Source organism: Haemorhous mexicanus, chromosome W, assembly GCF_027477595.1.
Source record: "Haemorhous mexicanus isolate bHaeMex1 chromosome W, bHaeMex1.pri, whole genome shotgun sequence".
Lineage (NCBI taxonomy): Eukaryota > Metazoa > Chordata > Aves > Passeriformes > Fringillidae > Haemorhous > Haemorhous mexicanus.
This window is the reverse complement of record NC_082380.1, coordinates 3,319,185-3,347,160: the sequence shown is the minus strand read 5'-3', so window position 1 is coordinate 3,347,160 and position 27,976 is coordinate 3,319,185. Positions and strand designations below refer to the sequence as shown.

At 47.6% G+C, this 27,976-nt stretch overlaps 1 long non-coding RNA gene across 1 annotated transcript; it reads left to right on the top strand.

The window, feature by feature from the left end:
• Positions 1-200: 200 nt before the first annotated feature.
• Positions 201-27,527, top strand: LOC132341437 (uncharacterized). The gene is made up of 3 exons (XR_009490210.1): positions 201-918; positions 23,544-23,761; positions 24,457-27,527. It is a non-coding gene; the product is annotated as an uncharacterized LOC132341437 (long non-coding RNA).
• Positions 27,528-27,976: the final 449 nt, after the last annotated feature.

Here is a 27,976-nt window from a genome sequence, read left to right as displayed (position 1 = left end):
TTAATCCTCAGTTAACGTGTGTTGTGTTGTGTTAGGTTGTTCTGTTCCCCTCTCAGTTTGTATGTTGGATTGTTCTGTTTCCCCCCCTCAGTTGCAATGGTTCAAGACTGGTTCATTCTGCCCTCCTCCCCACTGCCTGTCATCCCTGCTCCCCCCCCCCCGGCCTCATGAATCCTTCCTTTGATCCCTCCCTGTCTGTCACTTGGCACTCCCTCCCTTCCCTCTAGAAACTTCTAGCTGGAGCGTCGAGTGATTGGATCAGGGACCAGGACCCCTCCCTCGATGTATTCCCGTTGGTCTGTCCCTAATGTCAATCCCCTGCATCCCACTCCCCTCTGGTTTCCCATTTGTCCAGAGGTGGTTTCCTCCCCTGTTTCCCCTGCCCCCTTAAAAGCTGCTGCATTTCTGGGGTCGGGGCTCCAACCGGGAAAATTTATTAGAGCCAGTAAAGCCTGATTATACCCTCGGCTGGAGTCAGCTCTCTTTTTCTGTTGGCTGTTGCTGCGAGTCCCGTCCGATGCAGGGAGCTGCCTTCACAATAGCGTGGAGCTGTATCCCTAGGCGCTGTCTCGGGTGAGACCCGAGAGTGCTTCTGCTGCGAGCAGTGTGCTGGTTGCTTGCCGGGCGAAAGGGGGAGGACAAGCCTCCCCCCGACAGCTTGCTGCTTCAGTTTGGCCGCCCAGCGTAGGGCCCGAGGGCATCCCCGGACCCCACGGACGAGACTCGTGGATCTTTTGGACTTTGCCTCTGGATTTCCACTTTGAGCTTTGGCCGGCAAACTACCTTTAGGTTGAGCAGACCCCTTTCTGGTGGGTGGCGCTCCCTGAGGATAGGGAACGGCAGCTCCTAGCACCCGAAGGAGTCGTTCCCCCAACAGAACCACTGAACCCAGGTTTTTTTTGGTCCTCGCCGGATTTGGTAAGTGTTCTTTTTGCCCTGTCTTTTTAGTCCTTCTCGACTGACTTTTGTTCGGTCCCTTTTCTCTGTGCCTAAAAGCACCTCGCTGTGCAGCTTTCTCTTTTTCTGACAGGGTCTGGCGTGGGGCTCTTGCTTTCTTTTCTTTAACCTTTTCCTGGGGCAGTGGGTGGACTGAGTTGCACCCCGTAAAATCCTCATAATGGGTGCTAGCTTGTCTGCAACTCAAAAGAGAGCTTTTATCCAAGTTGCGGGAATCCTTGCGGGGGGTGGTGTACAAGTTTAAAAAAGGGAGTTAAAAAAGTTAGTGAGCTGGCTGTTTTCTCACTTTCCAGAGGTTTCTCCTAACAAAATTTATGACCCAGGTTTTTGGGGAGTTGTCACCCACAAATTACAAGATTTGGTTAAGTCAGGAGACTCTTCTCTTCTTAAAAATTCATTTTGGGCTTCCCAAATTAAACTTATTTTGCAGTCTGCCCCCAGATTATAGAAACAGCCATCCTCACAAAGTTTAGTCCCCAGTTCTACCTGTACCCCTTGTCCTAGCCCTCTTCCCTCCCCTGCTCGCCCTAAAGGTGGGATTTTGAGAGGAGCAGCTCGCTCCAGCACAGCACAGGGTGTCCACCATTCCCCTGGCTCCCCTCAAAGCTCCCCATCCCCTTGCCCGAAGAGTCCTGGCCAGACTCTCTGGGGTTCCTCTCCTTCCCCCTCTCTCCCAGTTAGAAAATCCCCAGTTCGCAGACCCTCAGTTCAGTTTTGTTTGCCTCCCCAAGATGGCTTCCATGGAGCTCAAGATGGTGGAAGCCACATGGCTTTTCCCGTCTTTTCCATTTCTTCTCCCCATAATCCTTTTCGCTCCTCAAAAAACCTCTTCCTGTCCCTCGGCTCCTCCCAACTTCCCTCAGCTCCTCCCTCAGCTCCTCCCTCAGCCCCTCCCATTCCTCCGCCCTCTTACCACTCCCTTGAGGCGGAGTCACAGGAAATTGAAATCTCCTCCCATTTTCCCAGCCACTCCTCCTCCCCTCTCAGCTCCGGTTCCCACGCCCTGCCTTCCGGTTCCCACGCTTTGGAGTCCGGGGCGGGGGAGGTGGAGACCCGAGACCTGGAGCTGGCTTCCATCCCTACAGCAGCTCCTGTCACCTACCATCCTGAGAGGGAAGGGAGAGCTCAGGTGTAGTATTGTCCACAAGGGTCCCAGGATGAGGGAAGAGACGAGAAAGTTGACTCCATGTATCAGAAGGCTTGATTTATTATTTTATGATAGATAATATATTAAAACTGTACTAAAAGAACAGAAGAAGGGATTTCATCAGAAGGCTAAGCTAAGAATAGAAAAGGAATGAATAACAAAGGCTTGTCTCTGACCGAGACAGTCTGGGCAGGTGATCTGTGATTGGCCCTTAGTTACAAACACCCAGATGAGACCAATCACAGATTCCCCCTGTTGCATTCCACAGCAGCAGATAAGAATTGTTTACAGTTTGTTCTTGAGGCCTCTCAGCTTCTCAGGAGGGAAAAATCCTAAGGAAAGGATTTTTCATAAAACATGTCGGTGACACTCAGGCTCAGTGGACCCCTTTCCCACATCATGTCATCAAAGAGCTGTGCAAAGCCCAAAAGGATTTCTCCCGGGAGAGTGAGTACTTCCGGGGAATCCTGAGGGCCACCCTAACCGAATCAGATGTGACCCCTGCCGACTTGCAGCTGCTTTTTTCATGACTGCTAAACCCAACCGAGTTTGTTATGTGGGAAGCAGCATGGAAAAAAGAAATCATGGGAGTTTTACCATTCCTCTGGGACAATCCCCGAACTGGGCACGATTTTGATGGGGGGACGATCTCCACCGACCATCTTTGCGGGGTGGGGAATTGGGCCGATGGCCCATCACAGGCATGCACAATTCCTCCCGAAGTTTTAAGAGAGAGTGCAAAGGCAGCAGAAAAAGCTTTCTTTGCACTTAAGCCGGCAGCACCGCATTTAACATATTCTAAGATTTTTCAGCTACCAGATGAACAGTTTGTTGCCTTTGTTGAGCGCCTCCGCAAGGCAATTGATCTTCAGGTGCAGAGTGAGGAAGCCAAAGTTGAAATTCTTAAGGAAGTAGCCTTTGCCAATGCCAATCCAGCATGCAAGGCAGCCATCTTCAGCCTGCCCCTGGATCCTCCTCCCACCCTGCACCACATGTTGGAAGTGTGTGCTCGCAAGGTCACCATTTCGCCTGTGGACTTTGACCTGAAGACCAGACAGCGACCCTGGAAAGTTGCTGCTGCCGATGCTGCTGGGGATAAACGCATCATATAGTCAACCTAGGGCATATGGTCCTTCTATTTGTCCTGATTTTAGAATTTTAATTAAAACTGGGGGGTGTTTCTTCAGTTTTGCTTTTTTGTTCTTCTTAAAATGTCTGTAAATGGGGCCATCTGGCTCTTCTGCAGAGCTATTAAAAAAGTTAGAAACATACAAAGCCTAATTCAACTTCCTCTGAGGTGTATCCTGGGCTCTCCCCCCCCCTTTCTATTGATCTAAAATGCGTTTTAGGGTTTGATGTGTTCTTTCCACCACTCCCTGACCCGTGGGAGAGTAGGGAATACCAAATGTATGGTGAACACCCCAGTCATTTAAAAATGTGGCCAATTCTTGTGAAGCATATGAAGGACCAATATAATTTTTAATTTCTTGAGAGACCCCCAATGAGGAAAATGCTTGTGAAAGATGCTGGCAAACATGCTTAGCTGTTTCTCCTGTATGTACAGATGCAAAAACTGCTTTTGAAAATGTATAAATAGAGACATGGATATTTTTAAATTTATGAAAAGAAGGGTACTTTGTGACATCTGTTTGCCATTTCTTCAAGCTTTCTAACCCCCTTGGGTTGGTTGCTCCTGTAGAAGGGATAGGTTGGACAAGCTGGCAGTCAGGGCAAGCCTGTACAATGGCTTGTGCTTGCTCTAGGGAGATGTGAAAATCTCGTCTGAGCGCCTGTGCATTTTGGTGAAAAAAGGCATGACTCAATTTAGCTTGTTCAACAATGTTTGGCAAGGTAGCTGCAGGAAGCACCCAAGTGCAATCTTTAATGTCTCCTGCAGTTCCCTCATCACGCGCTGCTGATGCCAATGCATCAGCTTGTTCATTCCCTTCTGCCATAAATCCTGGGAGACCAGAGTGAGCTCTAATGTGAGCAACAAAGTAAGGATTAGTTATGTGTAACAAAATTTGATAAAGACTGGTAAACCAAAGACAATTTGTTGTTCCTAACATCTTTTAAAACAGGCCCTTCAATTCTCCTAACAACATTAGCAACATATGCAGAATCAGTGACTAAGTTAAAAGGTTCTAGGAAGAGCTGAAATGCTCTTACAACTGCAGCAAATTCAACAATCTGAGGAGAACCTTCGACCTTTTGAATGTCTTGTTCCCAGGATTTAGTGTTTTTATTTTGCCATGTAACTACTGCCTTGTGTGTTTGTTGTGACCCATCAGTGAAGAGAGTAACTGCATCTAAAGTCTCTTCACTGATAAGGGGTTTCTCTCTGTAGCATAATTGAGCTTTGATCAGTTTGTGTGCTGGATAATGAATAGAGCAAACACCTGGAAAATCTAACAAGGCATACAGTAAATCTTCTGACTTTTGCACGGCCCAATCAAAATAGGATTTAATCATAGGTAAATAGATGATTTCAAATTCGCGACCTGCTATAGAAAGAAGCCTTGCTCTGCCCTTAAATGACAATTTGAGAAATCATCTCTAAAGGTGTGAAGATTGACTTTGGTGACCTGTAAGAAAGAAAAACCCATTTAATTATTAACAAAGGATCATTTTGAGAGGAGTTCCACTGGAAAATGAGGCCATACAATCTCAGCATTTCTCCTAGAACTGCAAGGAAAAAAGGTTTATCTGGAACATAACAATGTGCTTGTCTATTTTGTAGAGCATCAGTAATTTTCTCTAAAGCCTTGCTAGCTTCAGGAGTAAGAGATCTGGGGGATTTAATGTCATTGCTTCCTTTTAACAAATCAAAAATTGGAGCGAGTTCATCAGCAGTCATTCCTAGTACCGGCCTAATCCAATTAATTTCACCTAAAAGCTGTTTTAAGTCCCACAGAGTGTGAACACTGGTTCTGAGTTGTATCTTTTGAGGCATGATAGAGTGTTCTGTCAGCTTCCAGCCTAAATATTTCCAGGGAGCAGTCTCCTGTATTTTTGACTCAGAAATAACCAGTCCAGTTTTCCTTATTTCAGTGTCAACACTGTTGCGAATTTTTTGCATTTGTTTTTGTGTTGGTGTTGAAATGAGCAAATCATCCATGTAATGAAGAATAACTGATTGTGGAAACTGCTCTGAAACTGGAGACAAAGTGCGGGCTACAAAGTATTGACAAATACTGGGCGAGTTAATTCCCTGAGGAAGTACAAGCCAATGATACCTCTGGAACGGTTCCTGAAGGTTTGTACTTGGAACAGAAGAGGCAAAATGAGGAGTATCATCTGAGTTGAGAGGAATATTGAAAAAACAGTCTTTTAGATCAATAATAACAAGTGGCCAGTCTCTTGGAATCATGGAAAGTTTAGGTAGACCAGGTTGGAGTGAGCCCATTTTTTCAATTACAGCATTAATTTTTCTAAGATCATGTAACAACCACCAGGTGTTAGAAGTTTTCTTGCGGATCACAAACACGGGCGAATTCCAGGGACTTGTAGTGGATTTAATGTGGCCTTTTTGTAACTGCTCAGACACTAGTTTTTTGAGGGCACTCAGTTTTTCATCTTGTAGGGGCCACTGGTCCACCCAGACAGGGGTGTTAGTTTTCCAAGTCAGCTTCAGAGTGGTGAGTGCCTCAGTGACCCCTATTAAAAACCCACTTCAATTTTTGCCCCCCACTAAGAAAGCAAATCCCTTCCCCACACCGTGATAGGTTTCTGCACTACATAGGGGTGAATCAATGCTTTTTTCCCTTCTGGTCCTTTAACACTAACCATAGAATCACTTTGCAAACACAGAGTGGCACCTCCAATGCCTGTGAGACCGCCTGAGGGAGTTATTAACTTCCAACTTCTTGGCCACAGGGAATGCGATATTACCGTAACATCAGCTCCAGTATCAACCATGCCTGAGATATCAACCCAAGCTCCAGCCTTTGATAATTCACAAGTCAGCAGTGGCCATTGATGATTAATTTTTTGAACCCAAAAGACATCCGGATTTTTAGGAGCAACCGAGAAACAGCGTGGTGGCATTTGATCTGCAGTCCCCAGAGGCAGTGCTATAGCAATAGCTATAGGGGTTCTAGGAAGAACATGCAATGGGGGATCATAGGCTTTAGCTAACACCAATAACTCTTCATTGCAATCAACAGACATTACACAAGGTAAGACAAGCAGTCCTAGAATGCTGTTCCTCTATTTACCAACAACTAGAAAGTCTTGTCTTTTTTGTGAGGTTCCAGTAACTCCTGTTGAAATATAATAATATCCATTATCTTTTAAAAAGGTTGTTGGTTTGGAGGTTGCCAAAATGTCTGGGGTCGGCTGTCTGTCTCTGCCCCCACACACGCTCAGGATGGTTCTTGCACGCTGGGCTTCAAAGGATGAGACTGGATGCTAGGTTTTTTCGGTCTTCAGTTTTGTTTATTATCTCTTATCTATAAAGTCCTTTTCCCTGCCTGAAGGATCTGACCAGCACGGCAGCCAAAGGCACTCTGCCCACCCCCAAGGCGGCCGCATCTTTTATAACAAAAACTACGTATATCATATTTACATTTTTGTCCCCAATACCTATCATCTTCGTCACCAAGTACACCCTCATCCCAGACCAATCCACAAGTGTCAACACCACCCCAGAAGATGGAAGACAGGAAGAAGAAGGAAAAGCCTGGTGGCACACCCTGATTCCTCCATCTTGTCTCTACCACCCCCCTGTACCGAAACCCCAAAATTTGTAATTCACCCTATAATAATATCTTCCCTTCACTATTTACACCTGAGTGGTTCTCGCATGTTCCATTTCCTCATACATCGGTGGCACATCTCTAGATGGATCAAAATCAAGCCACCAAGTGCTTTTGGCAACATTCCAGGACTCCCGAGCCCCCCAAGGGTTCTCTCGGTAGCTCTGGACATCAGGAGTGATGTGCTGAGCTCCCACATCTCCCCCTTCTGTTTGCACAAAAAGCACTTCTTTTGTAATCGAACGTACAATGCACCGTACACTCAAAAGGATGCATGGTATGAAGACTATGAGAACTGCAAGAATTAACAAAATATAAAATCCTACCTTCAAAAGCTCTCTCCATATGGGAGAAAGATAAAAAAACTTTACTACATCATCAATCCATGATCCAGTGATCTCACCAAGTTTTTCTATGCTGTCTTTTATCTTTTTGATGTTTTCTGTAATTGATTGTGAATGGTCTGAGAGATTCATGCAACACATCCCTGCAAATTCTTCACATCCATGTCCATGGGCAAGCAACAGATAATCGACCGCTGCCCTGTTTTGCAGAGTTGCCTGTCTTACACTGCTCACGTCTTTCAACATGTCACTCAGTGCAAGAGAGACTGATTGAGCATGTTTGCTCAACCAACAACCCATGTGGTCCAATTGAGTCAAGGCCACCCCCAACGCTGTCTGAGGTGAGAAAATTGCTGTCGCAATTCTCCTTGCCTTGTCCCAAGTGTACACTGTATCATCGCAATTTGTGCTATAATGTTGTAATGTTCTTTTTTCTTTGCATTTTGACTTTTTTAGCATTTTTGAATCCGGTGACAACATTGAAATCTTTCCAATGCTGCATGGACCTCCCATTGCATTCGCAGGAACACCATACCAAATTCTGTCCCCGCAAATCAAAAACAATCCCTTTGGCAATTGCACTGGAACTTGGAGTGACCCTGTAGTTGTTATTGTGTTTTTGCACCAAGCTGATGCATTTTTATAATATTCATGATTCGGTGTGACATCAATGGTCTTATTTTTTGCCACATTTAAGACTCCGAATTGCATGCACAATTCCATTGTCATGGACCCAAAAATCTCCAATTCCTGAGGCTCAGTAGAATCCACAGGAAGAAGATGCGTCCAAGCACGCCACTCCGTCACAGGATCTTTAACAACCTGTGAGATTTTGACTGGAGCGTGCCCTGGAATTGGCCATTCGTCCACCGGCATCCCAATCATGCATGCCGAAAATGGACTCCCTGGTCTGGAGTGAGTTAGACAAATGCTATCTAAATTCGCTGCCTGAGCTAAAGCTTCCCAGACATTCTTTTTCGGTTGTTTAACTGGCAAATTTGCTTCGTCATTTGAAGCAATTGATGACGAAATGGAACACATGAGAATCACAAACCTTACGATCCCATTCCTGTAACATAACATTGCCATTTTTTCCTCCCAAACCTTTTTTTTTTTTTTTCCCAAAGAAAGAAAAAATCCCCAAAGTCTTTTTATTCTTTTGTCTTCTCCGAACTGCTGTTTGTAACTTCAACTTCCTCTTCTGTCTGGGTACTCGTCTCTCTGCTTCCAGAATCGGTGCTTTCCTGCTCTTGCGTCCGGAACGGTTTCACGTGCCGCGCCGACACCCACTTCGGACCTCACCCTGTGGAAACACAAGCAAAACCCTTGCCCCAAGTGATTAGTCTGAAAGGACCCTCTATTTGTCCTGACTCGGGGTTTCTGACCAAGACTAAAGGATTCTCCCTTAATCTTGCCTGAGAACTGTTTGAAAAATGTCTCAAAATGGGTGGATTGGGGTCTGAGGATGAACTATTGAGAAAGTTCAACACATACAATGCTTTGTTTAACTTCATGTGAGTTTCAGTGTGGTGAGTGCCGCAGTGACCCCGACTAAAAATCCACTTCGATCTTCGTGCCCCATTGTGCCAAAAGATCTCTTCCCCAAACGGTGATTGGCTTTTGCACAACAAAAGGACGAATGATCGCCGTCTTGTCTCCTGGTCCGGTGACAACGATGGAATTTTCACTTTGCAGACAAAGAGAAGCTCCCCCTATGCCTGAGAGAGTTCCCAAGGGTGCAATCAAGCTCCAATCACGGGGCCAAAAGATGTAGGATATTACTGTGACATCTGCCCCGGTGTCCAACATTCCTCTGACCTCTATCGTTCTGTCTCCACAAGTCAGCTGACAAGTGAGCGTGGGTCGATCTCGGCCTATGTGCTTTATCCATGTAGCATGTATCTCAACATGTTCCTTCAGTGGAAACCCTTCCTCGTCGAAAATCGACATGACCTGTTTGACGGCGTGTGGTGGCAAGGCAAAAGCCCTTGCGACTTGGGTGTTTTCCGCCACGGTCAATGGTCAGTTCCGTTTTTTTGTCTGCTGAGACAACAGACGGATAAACAATGAGTCCAAGGGTACTACTTCTGTCCAACCCCACTATCAAGAAATCTTGCTTCTTGTGTGAATCCCCGCAGATACCTGTGGGTATCTCTGCGTGACTCTCATCCAAGAAACACACTAATTTGGAAGCTGCCAATGTGCACTGTGCCCCTGGTGGGAGGAGGTCTGGGTCGCTGGGGAATCGGCTGAGGACTTTGCTGAGTGCATTTGCCTGGCGTTCTCCGATGATTGCCCTGTCTGCTCTTGGGCCATCGCCATCACTTGTGTCGTAGCGCGCTGGCGATTCCCCGCGCTCAATCTGGCGTTTCCCGGACGCGGTAGAGGATTCCCGTCCACGTCCATCTGGGAGTAACATTCATTCGCAGCATGTCTTCCTTTTCTGCACCGTGCGCAGATTGGTTTTTGCAGCTTTGGTGCTTGCACTTGTATGTTCGCTTGTGGACAATTCTTCCTCATGTGCCCAAATGCTCCACACCTGTAACACTGTCCTCCCAATGGGTTGTTTTTCTTGATGACTGCATGAATTTCGTTCATTATTTCGCTCTTCTGTTGTTGGAGCATCTTTTCCAGCGTCTTCTCCTCTGACTGTTTTGCTAGATGTCCTTCCAGCTGTCTCTTTATCTGTTCTTCCCACTCTCCTTTCAACTCGTCCCTCACGATCGACGCAACATGCTGAGGCGTTCCCACTTTGCTGCAAGCCTCCACCATCTCTGCCAAGGATGGCCGTCCTGGCATTGCTGAGATGACCCGTTGGCAATCCGGGTTGGCACCGCTGTAGGCTAAACTTTCCATGAGTGGCTGCTTTACCTGTTCATCTACCACCTGTCGATCCACAGCTTGTGAGAGTCGATCTATATATGATGAAAATGATTCTGTGGGACCTTGCTTGATGGATGAGAATGGGATATCTGGAACTCCTGCTGGTGGAATCTGCAGGATTGCTCTTCGCGCCGCTTCTTTGATGTCATTCAGCACTTGCCTCGGAAGTCGCACTGCTTGTTCCGCTGGATTGTCGTTTGGAGGATCCCCTGCCAACTGTGCTACAGTGAGGTTCGCATTTGGTCCACCTTGATAACTGTTCCTCAATCCTTCGAGATATCTTCGCCATCTTCTGTCCCAGATGAGATTCTCTGTGTCCGTGAGGATAATTGACACAAGGCTTCGGATGTCATATGGTGTAAATTCATAATTGTCGAATGTCCCCTTCAGCAGTTGTTTGAAGTACCGTGAATTCAACCCGTTGCTCTGAATGGCCTTTGCTAAATCTTTGACCACGTCGTGACCCAGCCTTTCCCACCTTGGGTTCTGTCCCTGTGCATCATACGTCACTGGCATTGTCAGATCTCCTGATCCTCTTAACAAACCCTTCTCCTTGGACAACTTCTTTCTGATGTTTTTCCAATCTATTGGCCTCTTCGGTTGCCTTTCTTCTTCCTCTGGAAATTCCTCTTCTGGTAGTTCTGATGGCAACAGGTTACACAGTGGAACCCTGGAAGTCATTGGTGATTCCTCGGTCCACATCCTTCGACTTGAGGTTTTTGGCCTCGCTCCCAAATCCGGAAAAGGAATTTCAAATTCTCGTGACTTCTTCTTCTTTTTCTTCACTGTATCAAATGATTGCAGAAAGCCTTTTGCTGCTTCTGCCATTGTAAACATCCATGCTGGAGTTCCCTCTGAAGCTGTTTTTGTATCATGTCTTCTCCTTCTTCTTCTTCCGCTTCTGATGATGTGTCTTCGAATCCTTGAAGCTCTAAAGTTGACTGAAAGTCTGTTTGCTGCGTTGCTTTTTCCTTCTTTGTCGCTGTTTTCTTTTTGTATGTTGTTGGGAAAAACTGCTGCATTGTTATCGTTTTGCCACGAGATGGAGCTGTGGCGCGACCGACCGGGTCCGGCATGTCCTGCACTGTGGTATTCCCGCCACTAGGTGGCGCTGTGGTCCGCCTGGACGACCGTAATGGCGTCCCGGACTCGATCGGCTCCTCAGCCGCTTCGGCTGAATGCAGCGTTTCTGATTTTTGGAACCGAGCTCGCACGGGTTTTGAATGAGCCAACAATGAAGCCTGAACACATGAACGTCCCTCAAGAATGGGAGAGGTTTGAATCGCAGGGATTGGGATCGGGGAAGCCGAAACCGGAGAGAGGGTGGAGCCCCGGGATGTGGAACCCCGAGCACGGCCCCTCCTCGCCCGCAACGTCACAGGGGATCGGGCTAGCCCCCGACTGCGCTCCTTCCGCACTCTCTGCGCATGCGCAGGTTCGGGAATGCCCCCTGTCTCCCCTGAACTGACGTCACTGTCTCCGTCCCGCTCCGCCTCTGATGACTCCTCCCCTATGTCTGTCCCTGACTCCCTCTCCTCCTCCTCTGACGCTGTATTCACGCCCCCTGCTCGCGCGTACAACCCCTGCCCCGCCCGTGCCTGCGTGCGCAGAGCAATCCAAGCAGACCGCCGTGGCTCGACTTCCGGGTCCTGCATCATCACGCGTCTCCTACGTCTACCTACGGGTGCCGCTTGGAGCTCTGCGGCTGCTCCTAGCCCATTGCCCGCGTCTGACGTGGACGCTGTATTTTGAGAGCCCTTCCCGGACGTTCCGCGGGTCTCGCCCTGCGCGCGCGTCTTTGGCACTGCGCCAGCTGAGGCTGCCGCTGTCGGTGTCGCGCTCACAGCCCCCGCGCCGAAACTCGCGTCCCCCACTGCCTCCGCGCTCCCCCCGCCGCTCGCCGCCGCCGCGCAGCCACTCTCGCCGCGAGAGAGCAATCCCTCCTCCCCCTCCGGTCCCCGTTCGCCCCCCCTTTCCGACTTGGGCGCTTTTCCCGTCCCTTTCCCCTGTTGTTTTCGCGAACTGGGAGGGTTTGCCCCTACAGGGCGTTCTTGCCCCTCTGGTTCGCTGGATGAAAATCCTAATTCATCTGGGGTAAGGACCGTATTTGCGTCCGAATCGGAACCCGAACTCCCCGCTGTTTCTGGGGTTTCAGGGCGTTTTGGAGGCCTCCTGGACTTTCGGGGTAGTGGAACTGGAGGCGGTAAAGCTACTTCCCGCTCCCTCTCATCGGGAGCTACTTCCCGCTCCCTCTCATCGGGAGCTAATACCGCTCCCTCTCATCGGGAGCTACTTCTCCAGGGCTGGTTGGGACCAGAGACAATCTCTGCTTTGAGCTTTGCTCTCCTCCCCCCGCCCCTGTGGGATTGACAATTAATGACCTTTTAGTTCTACTCCGGGATCTTGCCGTAATTGCCTCTAACATGATCCTTGCTGGAGACAGTAACTTCAAGGCCTTCCCATCACCCTTCGTGGCCAAAAGATATACGTGTCTATTAACTTCTTGCCAGAAACCCGTTTCGAATAACACACGGGTTTCCAGATGTGGATAATTAAGTCTCACCCACATCAATAAATCTTTGAGTGCTTTCTTAGGAATTCCCTTTGTGTTTGCCTCTGCCACACTTTGTAGTGCGGACAAAGCCTCTATTTGTTCCTGGGAGTATGTGTTCCCCATGTTCTTAATTTTTGACCTTCTTACCGAATTCACGTCGTCAGAGCAGTCCAAAGGCTCCCGGTCTCTGTCCAGCAGGTCGCAGGAGATGGGGTCGGAGGCGCCTTTCCAATCCCGGTCCGGGCTGTTCTGGTACGATTTTTCTTCGGCAGAGGTAGAGTGCGATGTCCTTTTTGGCCGCTGCTTCTTCTTCGGATCCCTCTGGCTGTTTTCCCAAGGAGTTATCAGTGGTCTCCTGGGAACCCGTCCAACTCAGGGAGCTGCCCGCCGGCGAGACTGCTTGCTTAACCGCAGTCCTCGATGGCCTTGCAGCACTGCCCTTGCAGCCCAGCTCCGTGGCCCACCTTTGTGGCCCACCTCTGTGGCCCACCTCGTGGCCCACCTCGTGGCCCACCTCGTGGCCCGCCCAGGGACTGCCAAGTCTGGGGTCGGCTGTCTGTCTCTGCCCCCAGACGCGCTTAGGATGGTTCTTGCACGCTGGGCTTCAAAGGATGAGACTGGATGCTAGGTTTTTTCGGTCTTCAGTTTTGTTTATTATCTCTTATCTATAAAGTCCTTTTCCCTGCCTGAAGGATCTGACCAGCACGGCAGCCAAAGGCACTCTGCCCACCCCTAAGGCGGCCGCATCTTTTATAACAAAAACTACGTATATCATATTTACATTTTTGTCCCCAATACCTATCATCTTCGTCACTAAGTACACCCTCATCCCAGACCAATCCACAAGTGCCAACACCACCCCAGAAGATGGAAGACAGGAAGAAGAAGGAAAAGCCTGGTGGCACACCCTGATTCCTCCATCTTGTCTCTACCACCCCCCTGTACCGAAACCCCAAAATTTGTAATTCACCCTATAATAATATCTTCCCTTCACTATTTACACCTGAGTGGTTCTCGCATGTTCCATTTCCTCATGCATCGGTGGCACATCTCTAGATGGATCAAAATCAAGCCACCAAGTGCTTTTGGCAACATTCCAGGACTCCCGAGCCCTCCAAGGGTTCTCTCGGTAGCTCTGGACATCAGGAGTGATGTGCTGAGCTCCCACAAAAATGGACCAGGACCCGGGGGGTAGTAGGTCTGGGTCACTTCCTGGGATTTGGCTGGCAATGAAGTGTAGTGATTCAGAGTCGGGGTACTCATAAACCCCCCCCCCGGATGAGTCCTCGGGTACTTGTGGTGCCACTACTTGTGTCATCACACCGTGACGCTGCGCATTAATTTTGGAGTTTTTTTGAATTGGGTTTCCCTCAGCATCATATTTAGAGCGGCACTGTCTAGCATAATGCCTTCCTCTTCTACATTTAGGACAAAGGTACGGTGCCTGTACATCTCTTTTCACCTCCCGGCAATTTCTTATTATGTGGCCATGTTTTTTACAAAAATAGCACGGTCCTGAGGCCACTGCAGTTTGCATAACAGCCATAGTGTTGTTTGGTTGTGGAGAGTTTAAATGAAGAGCAGCCAAAATTTCAGTAAGCTTTTGTGTTGCAGTGAGGGAGACTTGAGATGCTCAATATGAGAATCAGCAAGCTTCCTTTATTGATTAGAGCATCAGACATTTATGCACAACAAATAATAAACTCATGCATATTCTGTAAGCTAAGCAATCTATTGGTTATACTATAGGTATCAGTTCCCCCCCTTACTTCCTCATTCCTTACGACTTACATCTTTTTCTCATGTCTCTCTCTCAGCTACATCATCTTGTTATCATACTACAGCTATGCTCAAGGCCACAGCGGCCTTGCAGGTGCAGGGACTCAGATTAGCTGGGTCCGGTACTTTTCGAATTCTTGGTCAGCTATCCAGAGCATGTCTACGTGGCCTTTGTCATGTAACCAGGCTCCACAATTCCCGTTTTCTTTTTGCACAAGCAATATTTGATTAAATGCAACAAATATCATCTTTTGTAAGCACATGCAAAAACAAGGCAAAATTAATACTATTAACAAAGCTATAATGCTTACTATAATACCAGCTTTAACAATAAAGCAGAGCTATGATTTTAGGCTTAAAGATTTGAGCTATCTTTCAACACCAAAGCTTGATTCTACCTGTAAGTTTCTGGTTAATTTCCGCAACTCAGAGAGCTGGGAGTGAATGGACTGCGAATGGTTAGAAAGGTGTATGCAACACATGCTTTCAAATTCTTTACAGCTATGGAGTTCTCTTTGGTGTACTCACAGGGTTCTTTTACAGCTCCTCAGTACCACTCCCACCCCCTCTGGGTTGGGGAACAGAGGCAGAACTTTCAGGAGCTACCTCCCCCACGCCGCTGGGGCACGCGGGGGGAGTCAGGCATTCTAAACTCTAACGGGAACTTCTGAACTTCTGAATCGGCTCACGAAAAACCCTGAGTTTGAACATAGGCACTCGGCTGCGCTGAAATCAGCTGTCGAGCTACGCCTCCCTCACGGAGGGGTAGGCTGGCGTCCTTTTCCTCTGTCTCAGCTCCTCCCACAGGGGCGGCCTTGGGACAGTTCGAAAAACTTGGGAGGGAATTTGGGCTGATCACAGGTGCCGCTTGGTGATTGCTGTTCTCAAATTCAATCTTCTCTACCGGCGTGGTGGGCGGCTGCAAAACTGGAGGGAGTGCATTCCCCGCCAGGCTGGGGACAGCAGCTGTGTCGTCTCTGGGTACTGGAAACTGGAGAGCAGGCGCAGACAGCAAAGCTGATGGAGCCGACACGGGAGGTGGTGGGACAACTGCAGCCGGAGCCCTCACGGGCTCTACTGGAGGGATGGCCGCTGGAGGGGTTGGCGCGGGCGGCACAGGGTAGACCCCCGCCGGCACCGCTGTGAATGCAATTGCCGGCTGCGATGCAGAAGGGGAAGGCACAGGGGCAGCAGCAGCTCCCAGTGTAGGAACTAGATGTTGCTTTCACTACATCGCTACTCGCTAAGTGGTAAAGTTCCTCTGGTTAATTGAGACAAAAGAATCAATTGAACAACTCGCGATCTAGCTGGAATGAACAATGGTGGGAATAGCGTTTGTGCTATTATTTATATTTCACCTGTATAATCGGCATCAATTAGTCCAACAATAATAGCAAGTCTCAACATGCTGGCAAACAAGCGTCCAATCAATAAAGCTCTCACTGGTTGTCCACCTGCTGTAACAGGCCCTTTAACCTCTGTTTGAATACGTTGCAGCTTGCAGTCTATATGCAAGCAATCTCGGGAGTTCTTTTCCCAGGTCAATACCTTATAGTCCCGGCTTTTCTAAAAAGCATTTTAAAAGATTATACGCCGCTTTTCTCTCCATTACCTTCTAATTTAGTCATCAGCGCTGTTGCAGCCCTTACAAGACGTCGGCGGCGCTTAGTTGGCCGAGACTCCTCCCTAGGGTTGCTTGGGGCCGAAGACCAGCTTTTTGCCTCCCGTGCTGCATCGGGACCGACACGGATACTGCACTGGACTGTGGCTAGCAGGTTCAAGCCCTCTTTAGGGTCTCTGTTCAAGGTGCCACTTTTGGTCTCGTGCTTCTGCTTGCACTGCCTGAGCAGCTGCCTGAGCTGTCTGATCTGTAAGAGCTCTTTCAATTTGCTCTCCCAGAGTTTTTCTGAGCTCATTTGCCTGTATAGTAGCCACTTGCTGGGGGCTCCTGATCTTATTACAGGCATCTATCATTTCAGGTACTGTAGGTTTATCTTTTCCAAAGGCTTTGATAGCTCGTTTGCACTCTTCAGTGGCATTATTTTCAATAATATCACGCACCATAATTGGACGAGCAATATTGTCACTACACTGCCTTTCCTCTGCCTGTAGTACCCAATCAACAAATGTGGTAAATGGCTCAGATGTCTCTTGTTTAATTAGATTATAAGCTTTTTCAAAATTTCCAGCAGGCTGAATTTGCAAAAAGGCTCTGCGAGCCATTTTTTTAATATCATCAAATATCACTCTGGGTAAAGTCAATTGATCTTCATTCCTGTCATCAGGGTGTTCCCCTGTAAGCTTGGATATAGTAAGGGTACGAAGATCTGCATCAGTGCTTTGCCTGTAAGTTGACAATACTTCTGCAAGCATTCTTTTCCATTTGAGTTCCCATAGCATATACTGTCAGTCTGTGAGAATCATGCTAGTAAAATTTTTACAGTCATTTGGTGTAAGAGTATGCCCTTCCAGGGTGCTTTTCAGCAATTGTTTAAAGTACGGGAAGCATATCCCACTATCTCTCATGGCTCTTCTGATTTCTTTAATTTTGTGAGGGGGGATGGGAGCCCACGTTCTAGGGTTGCCAGGCTGCTGTCCAAAGATCACATGCATAGCTAAAAGATCTAGACTCTCCTCTTTGCAGATCTGGCGCCTTATCTCTTGCCAGTCTGTCAATTGAAAATTATCTGACCCCCCCTTGAGCAATTTTCTGACCTAGGAAGCAGTGCTGGAGGATGTCCAGGGCTTGGCTTCTCTTTCAGGGTCAAAAGATCTTCATTCCCGGGGCAAGCCCTGGGGTTATTTGGAAACAATTCTAGTTGGTTTTCGGGGTTTCCTAGCTTTGCAGTAAAGGAATTCCCCTCTCTCTCCGAGATATCATTAGTTTCGTCTGCCTCTTCTACTGCCTCGGCAGTTGCTGTAATCTTCTCCCCCTCCCCCCCTTTTCTCGCGGCTTGAGAGGCTGGCCGGGACTGTTCGGAAGGGCACGGCTGCGAAGCTTCAGGTGGTATGGGGGTGGGGGAGGGGCGCAGTGGCAGGGAATTCGTGGCAAAGATTTCCACAAGGACTTGGCAAGTGGGAAGAAGTTCCGCAGCAGTTTTGTTGGGCCAAGAGATAGCATTATACAATTTAACCCCCACAGAGTCTCAAAAGTGGTATAGACAGCTTCAGAGTCAGCATTTGGGAAATGAGTTATAGTCCATTTTAAAAGCTCTTTGAGCTCTTGCTTAGGCAAGGCTTTTGGACTTGATGCAATTAAAGATTTTAAATGCTGATACACATCTCTCTGCGGAACAGACTTATTCTGCCCCATTATTCCCAGTGCTCACCTGCTGTCCAGCTATGCAGCAGGCTCTGTACGTAGAGGCTCCGATCCAGGTACTGTCCAGCAGCAACTCCTGTCTGGGCCCCGGTCACCCTCCTTCCAGGTGCCTGATCCTTTGTGGCCACTTCCTACTGAGTTTACCAGGAGGTCTCTTACTGCCAAAAAGTCTGAGTTTGCCAACTAAAACGTGGGTGCCACTGTAAGAGCCTAAATGAGAGAGGCGGGACTCCAGGCGGCTCTCCAAAATGCAATTTATTACATCCAAGACGTTACAGCAATCCAGGGTCGTGGGCGACAGAGCCTGTGCCTACAGCTGTCAGCTCCAGCTGCAGACAAGCCTCGAGACCCTTTAGTTTTGGTTACAATGCATTATATACTTTGCTTTTCTTTGCATCTTAATACAGTAGAACCAATCTATACCTTAACTATTATCTATAGTCTGTCATAACTACTATAATTACCATATTAATGTTACTTGTTACTATTCTCCAATCACTAAAAGTTAGTACATTACAGTTTAAGCTAGAAGTTGTTTTTCAGTTTTCTTGCAGTGGAAAATTCTGAGACCTTTTTTCTACTTGCAACATCGGCAGGCTTGTTTGCCTGTGCTATCTTCCTGCTTGGTAAAAACATCTTCTTTTTTGAGGTAGGTTTATCCTTTGCTCTATGTCCTAAAATCCCCTTCTAACTAACAAACCCTTTGCCTTCTTGGTTATCCAGTAAGACTGGCTCAGCAGTTCTTTTCTTCTATATCAAAACTTGCTTCCATCTCTATTCCTTCATCAGACTCTACATTTAAAAATCTTTCTGCTAAGCATACATATCTGTGAGACTTTCTTGTCAAACTTTCATCCTTCCCAACAAGGGACAATCCACGCCTCAAAAATCCAGGATTGGAGGAACACCAGGAGTAACCTGAGCAGCTGTCTCCACATGTTGTCCAGTACGGATGTCACTTGAACATAAAAGAAGAAAAACACAGTGGGGAAACTAAACAATGACTTTCATCAGAAAATAAAGAAATGAAATATGGGAGTTCTGAGTTTTCTTGTTCTTTCATCCTCTTTCGGTTGGAGGCTACAGCAACATCGGCTGGGTCCTCCAACAGCGACGGGGTAATAGTTTGGTGGTCTTTTTCTTTTTCAGCCAACAGATACGGCCTGACCCATTTTTTAGGATCCACTTTGGACCAGAGGGAGCGGACATGCAAGTATACCCACACCCCCAAATGATCAAGTCTCAGGGCTCTTGGATCTGCTGCCACTCGGGATCTTTTATTAACACTGGCGGTTTTTCTTTGAACTTTAACATGTGATTTTGGTTGAAGTGGCTCACTACTGGTGGGTTTAGACTTTCAAAGGAACAGTTCAAGAAGTTGAGGGTGAACAGTGCCTTTGAAAGCCTGATTTTGGGGGATAACTCTTTGGCCTCGGCCCTCTGATGTTCTAGGGTTCGTTTCAGGTTCTGATGAGTCCTCTCTATTATTGCTTGGCCAGTGGGCCAGTATGGAATTCTAGTTTGATGTTCGATTCCCCATTCAAGCAGGAAATTACCAAAGACCCTGGAGACATAGGCTGGACTGTTGTCAGTCTTCATGACTTTTGGAATCCCCAACATGAAGAAGGCCTGTATTCGGTGTTTCTGTGCATCCATTGCCTTCTCCTCTGTATGGGCTGAGACATAGACTGCACCAGAAAAGGTATCCATGCTAACATGAGCATATTTAAATCTGCCAAATTGGGGTACGTGCGTTACATCAGTCTGCCAGATTTCACAACTTTGAAGACCTCTGGGGTTTACCCCGCCCCCAGTGATGGTAATGTGGACCCCTAAAATTGTGGGCATGTGGCCATGATCGCTCTGGCCTTGTAATGCGGTAGATGGAATTGGCGGACCAGACCAGGCACATTCTGATGGAACTGCTAATTGCTGAGTTTGGCTCGATGGAAGGTGTTGCCTTAGCCAGCCAGTTGTAATGGTGGGGCCAAGGCATCAGCTCTACGGTTGCCCTCCGGGATGAAACCTGGGAGATCAGAGTGTGATCGCACATGCATGATGTAAAAAGGTTGCTCTCAGTGGGAAACCAGCTGTACTAATCTTGAGAGCAACTTGTAAATCACCGGGTTCAAGACTTCTTTGAGCATCATGTGCTCGGCCCTAAACCCCACCCCTGCCACATAAGCTAAATCAGTTACTACAATGTTAATGGGTTCGGGAAATTTCTCAAATACTCTAACGACAGCATCCAACTCAGCTACTTGAGGGGAGCCTTCAACGATCTTAACATCGGTTTCCCACCGCTGAGTCTGGGGGTCCTTCCACGTCATTACAGACTCGTGGGAACTCCCGGACACGTAGGTGAAAATGGTTAGAGCCTTAAGGGGCTTATGACTTTGACTTTCTTTTGGCACCAGATGGAATTCACCATTAAACAATTTATGACCAGTTTGGTGAATAGTCAATTTCCTAGGGTAACTGTCTAGGGAAAACTGGAGGTTTTCATTCTCTTTCAGTAGATGTTCTAAAGTCTCATTGTTCAGTCTTCCGGTGGACAGCCAAATCGGTACGTGGATGCATGCAAAATCACACCCTGCAAGCAATTGCACACATGCCCTAGCCTTAAAAATCAGCTGGGACATCAGTTCTTGTGGCTGAGTGATGCTTTTGGACAGACTGTGGACAAGGAACATCCACTCTGTAATCAAGAGGGGGTCCCTCTGACTTCTGTCCCGCTGAAAAATCAACCCATGCAAATATGTCAGTTTCTCTAAGATGATGAAATTGAAAGGGAATTTGGGAGGGCAGCAGTGGGCCTGCCGACTTCCCAATGCTAATTGGATCCTTTCTAACACAGCCCGTGCCTCTTGGGTTAATGTCCTTGGGGCATCCATCTCTTCCCCCCATTTTAAAAAATCAAAAAGAAGAGACAGATCACCCATGGTTAGGCCCAACCAGAGCCTCACCCAGTTTAAGGTTCCACACAGCTGTTGGAGATCTTGCAGGGTTTTGGGCTCATCTTTGATTACCAGTCGCTGTGGTGTTATCTTGTGGTTGGTGATTTCAAGGCCTAAATATCTCCAGGGCAGAAGCCTCTGCACTTTTTCATGATTTGACCCAAATCCTGGTGCTGACAAAGCAATAACAGTATCATCAAGAACCTGTGGGAGTGTGTTGTCATCGGAGGCGCATATAAGTACATCATCCATGTAATGATAGATGATGTAGTCTCCTGCTTTGGCACGCACTGTGGACAAGACTCTAGTGATGTACCATAGGCAGATGGTTGGCGAGTTCTTAATCTCTTGGAGAAGAACACACCAATGGTAACGTTGCATTAGGGCTTCTTGGTTGATGGAAGGAATAGAGAAGGCAAAACATGGCACATCGTCTGGGTGTATACAAATTTTAAAAAAGCAATCTTTGATGTCAATGACTGCCAATTGCCAATTTTGAGGGGATGGCATACCTGGCTGGAGAGACCACATGTCTACAATTGCATCATTAATTTTTATCAAGTCATGAAGGAGCCACCACCTGTCTTTCCCCATCTTTTTGATAACAAATACTGGGGAATTCCAAGGGCTATTGGTTTCTACAATGTGTCCCTTGACCAACTGTTCCTCCACGAGTTGATTGAGAGCTTTTAATTTCTGTTTACTGAGCGGCCACTGATCTACCCAAACTGGTGTTTCAGTTAGCCAGTTTAACTTCTGAGTAGGGCGCTCTTTCTCAGTGGCCACTGTTAAAAGCCCTGAGGGGTTGGCAGTTCTAATTTGGCCCCTCATTGGGACATGCAGTCTCTCCCCCCTAGGGTAAACTTGGTGTTTAATACGAATGGGTGTATATTTGCTAATTATCCATTGGGTCCCATAATTTGCACGATGCTCCTCAATTGTTTTGTGAGTTGTGTGCCCCCTACACCTATGACCTTGCAGCCTATGTCCTGCAGTTCCCATTGTGATGGCCATTTATGCGGTGGAATGACCATTACCTCTACCCTGGTGTCCATCATCCCTTTAAGTTGGACGTTGTGCCCCTCGCACTTAAGGCCACACCATACAAGGGGCTTCTCCTCTCCCACCTCTTCAGTATAGTAAACTGAAAGGTCCTGATTGTCCCATAAAAACTGTGGCAATGGAATGGCCTGGATGACGACCTGGCCCTTTGGTAGGAAGAGGGAGGAATGGACACAGCGTGCCATGAGAATTAGATGCTCTGGGATAGGTGGTAGAAGTCCTCGCGCAATCTGGATCTCACAGGGTGTATGCTTTGTGTCCCCTACAAGTTACTCACATCTCTGCTGGTAGAGACACTGGACCCGTTTGCACAATGTGATTTCCAGCTCCAGGTCCACGTAAAAGTTCTTTCCAGTTCAATTTGGTAAATGTCACATATTATGGGAAGTAGAAGAAGAACCACAAGATGGGGACCAAGCCATGTGGTGTCCACCATTTGGTGACTGGGTAAGGTGAGGAATCTGGGAGATGACCTATAGGTTTTTCTACTGGCAAAGGAAGTGAGGTATTAGGGTCTAGGGAAGGAGCTCTGACAGGGTCATCAGTCCTGCCAGAATATGAGGGAACTGGGGAAGATGTGGGGAGCCAGGGAGACCCACAATGTGGGAGTGGCTGTGCACCTGCTGCACGTGGTTTGCTCTCCTCAGCTCAGTCAGTTCGGAAAGCTGGGGGTCAGGAACAATGGAGACTGGAGCAGGGGTTTCAGGAGGAACTGGGGAAGATTTAATTGGATTTTGTTTCACTTTCTTTTCCATTTCTAACATGATCATTTTCAATCTTATAGAGGATAAAAATTACTTTTTGATTCACCATCTATCATTGCATCTTTTCCAAGTTTTATCCCAAAATCTTAGTGTTTTTACCTCATCAGGGGTAGTAGCTGGAAAATGAAAAAAAATCCACTTAACAAATCTCTTACCTTTTCCCTTTGATAAATGAAACCCCACTCCCACTAGGGAACCCACAACTTGGTTATAAGTTCCCTAGTAGACAGTCTTGCATCCACTGTGACTGAGACTGTCTGCTAGGTTTTTTCCATCCACTCTCCGAGGTAAAACAAAAACTAAAGGAAAAGCACCTGAGAATTGCCAGTGGGGGTGGTTTTAACGTTGCGCGCTATGTGTCCCCTAATCCACGGGAGTTCCCCCCACCACAACCCCAGTGTACCCCAGCCGGCTCCTTCCTGGCCACTGGAATACTCACAAACCCAGAGATTCTTGGAAACTAAAAGCTTTGGATATGGTCCCCGATCCAAGGGAAGGTTCCTCTCACATCCGGAACAGGAATGGAGGAGGTTAACTTTCCTGCCTGCCAGGAGCCGAGTCAACCAGAAAGTGCGTGGATTCGCTGGGGGCGCTTGGCGGTCCACGAACTTCACAGAGGCATCCGCACGCCCTGGAGACAGTTCTTACCGTGGAGTCTTGCTCGTGCAGCTCCCATGGTGGGTGCTAAGCTGATGTTGCATCCCCATCATGGGAGGAGCGGTGGCGCCAGCTATTTCTTTTAAGGGGTAATCCTTTGTTAGCAAGGTGTGCTTTGTGGCAGAGTGCAAAGCACCCAGACATCCGTAATTCTTTGCTTTTTATTGTCTTTTATTGTCCTAACTCTGATTGTCCAAATTCTTATTGTCCTAATTTTTATTACTATTTTCATTCTTATTAAACTTCTAAAATTTTAACAAAAGTGAATCGTCGCTGTTGAGTAAGAAAGCGGCACAGACTCCGAGAAGGCTGGTTTGCACAACAGCAGCTTTAATACAAAACAACTTCTCCCTTTTGTAGACTGTTCTGATACATCCAGTGATGTTGCGTCCCGATCGCGGGAGGAGTGGTGGCGCCGGTCGCCTGGGCGGTCCGGTCCCCTTTCGCTATCGATGTGTGTCAGGAGTGGCCTTGTCCCACCTCAGCTCCTGGCAGGCAGGATCGCGGTTCGGCTACTGGCTGAGGTCCCGGACCAACAGGTGCGGCCGATAAATGTGGACCCACGTCTAAGGATCGAGGTAAAGGAAGAAGGAAGGACTCTTTGCTTGCTTCTCCGAGCTGCCTTTATTCTTTCCCCTGGCAGGAACGGCACAGGCTTGAAGGGGGGCAGTGACAAAAGAGCATGAAGCAAAGAAAAACAGCAGCTTTTATGGGGGGGGGGGCAGTTTCCCGAGAGGAGACCATCTAACAAATGAAGGGCTAGATAGGAGGGGTATGGGGGGACAAATGTAAACATAATGCCAATAGAAAAGGGGACGGGAAAGGTGCATACCAATGGAAGAAGGGAAATATCATAACTGACAATGCAGCTTCTGGAAAAATGGGTGTAGCAAATTATGACAGGCTGCAGGGGCAGGATTTTGGAGGATAGACAGGGAAGGATCTGGAATTGTCATAACTGCCACGGAGAAAAAGCAGGAAGACAGGTGGTAAACAATTTTAGAGAGAGCCTAAACATATAATCTTCAAAACCCCACTGCCCCAATCCAGACCAGATTAGTCAATCATCCACTACATTTCACCTAATTGGCTAATTAACAAAAACGCCTTTCTCCTGCATAATCCTTGAGAAGAACAGGAAAACAAAAATAGGAAAAACACTACCTGCAGGTTGTTAATGATAACAAGTTATCATTGTTTCTCTACAACTCCCTAAAAAGTCTCACAAGTCCACTGTGAGAAAACTTATCTGGTTTTCTTTCTCTCTGACCAGGCTTTCACATCCACAGTGAATAGCATTTTTCACAGAGAACAAACAAAGTATGCATACGCTGTCCAGGTCGTCTGAAAACTCCTGTGGGACTCAACTGAACTGATGAATCAAGCAACGTTACAGTGCTGGAGGTTGCCGGGTCCCTTCCTGCGCTGCCTGGGGTTGCTGGTTGTAGGTTGGTGACGGTCCAGCCAGGGCTGCCTGTGGTCCAGCAAAGGCTGCTTGGGGTGGTGGCTGGGTTGAGGCTTGCGGCGGTTTACTCTGAGGCATTGACTGGCGCATCTGTGCTGCTCCACGCTTCTGCTCCAGTTTCCCGATACTGGACGCCCTCCAAAATCATACTTGGACCGACATTGATTACGGCACAGTGGGCAAATACCAGGCGTTTTGGATCTGGCCTCCCCCTGTTGGAAACAGTCCTTTTTCAAATGTCTAGATTTCCCGCAAATTTGGGGGTCCCCCTCCTTAAGAGCTTTTTTCTTTACTTGCATCCAATTATCATAAAGGTCAGGAGGGAATGGATCAGTCTCATAGTCTGAATCTATTGGTCCTGGATCGAAGGGCTCCCCCTCCTCCTCACTGCTAGAGCCCTGGTCAGTGATATAAACTGCTAACAACTGTCAGAAAGGATGCCTCCCCCTCCTTTGTCTGGGCAGGGGCGAGGTTGATGGCTGCGGCTGGTCTTCAGTAACAGAGGTGCCAGTTTCAAGTGGGCAGGGAGAGTCAGAGCGAGGCAGGGGGCTGGTAGCACCCTGTAAGAGACAGTCTGAAGTTTCCCTCATTTGTCTCACGACCGTCCGAAGGACAGACATTGGGACCCTGAGGACCCTGACTGGAGTTCTGGACTGGTTGAGGTGGATGCTCACCCAGTGATTGTTTGCAGCTGTGTTTACAGTGCTGCCATGGTATACTGCTTCAAGGGAGCAGGGTCTGCCAAGGAGCGACTCGCCCTATATGCTTGCACCTTCTTCATGACAATTGCCCATGAATTTCCCCACCTCTTGGCCAAATGAACTTTCTGGGGTAACTTTGGTGATCCTCCACAGAAACTCCCTCATCTGCCTCGCGACCACTGTGATGGACGGAGATTGAAGCCCCCTCCCAAGGACTGAGATTGAGGCCCCTATAATTCTAACACGGGGGGGCTGGCCTGACTGAAGCAAGAATGTTGCCTGCAGGTGTGTTCGCTGGACCAAAACTGGTTTCCCATAGAAACCAGTCCTGAAACAATGGGTTCCACTCATTGCTGAAATCAACTTATCCTGTTTTGGAACATAGACTGTCTGTACCCGTTTTCAATAGATTTATTCTTCATTGTACCTGTTCCCCCCTCAGAGGAGGACTGTAATAGACCCCTGAGTTAACCAAGACTTTTACATTCTCCCTGAGGTGACAAGGCTGATCTATTGGCTGGTTGACGAGGATTTAGTCTCTACGTCTGGTAGCTATACCCCTTTCCCCTCTTTCTCTCTCTCTCTCTCTATCCTTTATCTCCTTTTCTAAATCCTTCTATCACATTTGCTGTGGACATTCAATAAAAGGTGCATTTGTTTTGATTAATACTGAAATCCCCTCCATGTTGTTTTTGCACTCTGAGATCAGTTAACGAACCATCACGACATGCCCTTGTACGAGCGGATCGTGACACATCCACAAAAGATATAGCCCGAGACTGCTTGCTTTTTCACAATGTCTCAAAAAGTATTCTCTAGGATGGTAGCATACGTGACACCCAATGTAAAAGTGACTTAAGGTCCTGCTTTAGGATGGGGGAGTCATGCCTGCCCAAAAGGGCGAGCATGGTTTCATAGACATCTCTCTCACTGGAATTGTCCTTTCCCACTTTTAGTTCCCCTGGCTCACCTGTCAGTCACAGCATACAGGCCACTGTGGGCCCAGATGCAGTTCTCTCACCATCATGATCAGTTCCAGGGGTGCGTTGACTGCCAGCCAGTCAGGCCGGTTCATTTTCTCACACGGGGCACCAATTGTCGGGGATGAAGAGAGAGGGAAGACTGATTTTTTGCTTGCAGAATTTAATGAGTTTTTCTTTTTCCCGTAAACCCATCTGATTTAATCTTCTTGCAATCTAGATCTAATTTTCAAAGTTCCGTTTACTTTTGCCAAGGCCTTTTGTTTATCAAATCTCTTATGCTTACCAGGTCCAAAGTCCATCATCTGTCTTGTGTCCCCCAGCCTCTCAACATCTCCCCACTCTAAACGATTTGTTATTCTCATCCTTTTGCAAAATTTCAATAGATTCTTCTTAGGAGAATTTGGCAAATAGAGAAACTTATTAATCACATAATGTTTTCCTAATTCATATTTTAAAGGTTGGAAGGTCTTATCTTGCTCCTGAGGTACTAGTAGTTCTTACAGTACCTTGACTCCCCTCTGCTCTGCGCAGGGATGGATGCACAGCAAGGATATACCTGCCTGGGGACACCCCTGGCTTGGCCACTTTGCCCATGTTTGGTCCTTGCCACCACCTCTTTTTGTTTCAGTGTCTGTCTGGGCTGGTTTTGCAATAATTGATATTATAGATGGATAATGAGATGATTTGCTCTCAAAATTAAGGGATGAATATTGTGTGAATATTAAGAAAAGCTTTAGTGATGTATAGTTATGTTATTGTAACTTGGATGTCCTCTGTTCTCCCCAGAGTTCCCTTCCCCCCCCACTCTCTGTATTGTTGCCATCAGACAGCCTGGGTTGTCTAGGACAGGTAGAAAGAAGGCGTGCACATGTGCCCCTTCCATGGGGCAGTTGGGGATGGAAAAGCTTGTTGCTAAAGGGGGCATGACAACACCTGACCCTCCAATCAAGTTACAAGAAAGCAGTCTCCACCGATAAATGGCAAAGAAGAGCTGACTGACAGACTTTAGGAGGGGCCAGGGTTGGCTGTTGCAACCCCCAGGGGTATAAAAGGCTGACCATCCATGTTGAAGAGGAACCAGCCACGTGGTAGGCAGCCATGAAGGCAGTTCCCAGCGCTGTAAATTTTTCCTTGATTAGTCCTTTTGTTGTATTTTTGTTAAGCTTTAATAAACTTTTTTAAATTTTCAAAGTGAGCAGATGTCTCTAACACTGATTTTTGGTGAAGAGGGAAAGTTAGCTATGGAAGTGATTCTCTGTGAGGACCTGCTAGCAGCTTCTTCCGTGCTTGGCAAAACCAATTGCTGGCTAGCTCTGAGAATTGGCACACTGCTTAGTCAATTAAAAAAGCTGGAAAGGCCTCTATAATAATATATTTAAGAATGAAAAAAGTCATGGGAAGCTCTCTCGCTCCCTGTTTTCAACAGAGGAGTGGGGAGCTGGCCGGGGCCCTCTTCTGGGGAGTGCCATCTGGGGCCCTTTCCCGGAAGGGCTGAGGCCCTTTCCTGGAGGGGGCCGCTGGACCCCATCCTTGAGCAGCTGATGGGCCATGCTGCCAGGGGCCATCCCAGTGCCATGAGCAACCATGCGGCCAGGGCAGTGGTTTTCTCAGCATGACTCACAATAGACTTTATTTACTTAGCTG